Source organism: Python bivittatus, unplaced genomic scaffold (assembly GCF_059951505.1).
Source record: "Python bivittatus isolate LINGU-HERP-01145 unplaced genomic scaffold, Pbiv_v1 ctg000520_np1212, whole genome shotgun sequence".
NCBI lineage: Eukaryota > Metazoa > Chordata > Lepidosauria > Squamata > Pythonidae > Python > Python bivittatus.
In genome coordinates, this window is record NW_028277080.1 from 1,613,309 (window position 1) to 1,615,056 (window position 1,748).

Here is a 1,748-nt window from a genome sequence, read left to right on the forward strand (position 1 = left end):
ATATTACAGCATCTCAGTGAAACCCAGCTACTTTTAACAGTGATTTTGCGTTTTTCCTTTGTTAAAAAATGCAAAATGTAATTATCGATATGTTCAGTATTGAAAAAAAATGGATTTTCAGAGCTAACTTTGATTAAATGCTAGTTGAGTGAATGAAAGGGAGTAACACATTCGAAAAAGACTAATATTCAGAGCATATAGAATATCAAGTAAGTAATGATAACTGATGAATGATAGGCTAGCTTGTCTCTTTTAGACATAGTTTCATCTCTGGCAACCAGTGATTTCTAGATTGTGTGTTGGGCACATTCTTGTGGCAAGTGTTTTAAGTTATCCAAATTTGTGCAGCATAAATCCACACTCCTGTACTGCAGAAGGAGAACTGTGTTAGTCTGGTAGCCCAAAATCAATAGTCTGATTAAAAGACAAAGGCAGAAACTTTGAAAGTATCTGCTTTTTAATGAAATTTGCTAGTCTGAAAAGTTGCTACCACACTTCTTCCAGTAATAAATGAACAGGGTCATCCTTCCAAGGAGAATTAGACATTCATCTGATACATACTTTCCTACAGCGAGCAAAACAGGGAAATCCCAGATCTTTCTCACAATGCAAAGAAGAGAAATGGTTGGATTTACACATTACACTAAGCCATAATATGGTTTATTTTGGTTAAATGTGTGAATCCAGACATTGTGGTTAGTAAACAATGGTTTATGTCTCATTGTGTGAACCTACCAGTTGCTGTTTATGGAATAAATTATCATTAAACAAACCATAACAGTGTAATGTATGAGCAAGGTGGTCTGGGGTGAAATGATTTCAGAGCTGACCGTAGCTCTTTATCCATGGCACTTTATCTGCTGAGAGATGGGTTCTCACTTTTATTTTTGAGGGCCCTTAAAATGCTTTTATTTCAAACTGCTTTTAATGAAGAGGATGCTAGTAGTATAAAACAAACATTAATAAAATGTTATTTTGATTTTGATCGCACATTGCTCTTTATAACTGTTTTTATCACTGTATGCTGCTTTAGGGAAAGGCATCATAGAGCTGTTAAAAATCAAATAAATATAACAGAACCCTAGAACTGGAGGAAGTCATTGAGAGCCCATGTGGTGGAGTGGTGAGGACAGGATAAGGTCTGAAGTTCAAGTCCACCCAGACTCACTGGGGACTTTGAGCCAGCTGCACTCTCTCAGTCAGCCTACTTCACAGGATTGTTGTTGAGATAAAATGAAAGGAACCTTGAACGTTTGGAAGAAAGGCAGGATATCAATCTATTAAATAAATAAGCTCAGTATCTCTATTAACAGGCTGCACAGTAGTAAAGTGAAATCTTAATCATAAGCTGATTGAGACAACTTAAAATCTATGCTCTCATGCCACATATATTCAAGCTTTTCAGTTAACTCAGTTTTCTCAGTTCACACAACAGACTGAACCATAAACTAAATATGCTGACTGGGAACACTCAAAATATGAGACTAAAGTATGTATGTATATGTATACGGATGCGTGTACACGTTGGTCAAAGACCATAACAAAGGTTTACCTACGGAGCTAAATGTGACTGGCTAGCTTATGATTCAGTGGGTTGTGCGGTATCAAAACGTCCTTTTTCTTAAGCGCGGACGCTCTGGAAACCCTGCTTCCGATTTTTAACGCAACCCCTCTTCACAGCCATAAGAGGGTGCAGGTGGGCGGACTACGATAGGGTTTAATACTTTCTGGGACTGCCGATTGCTCTC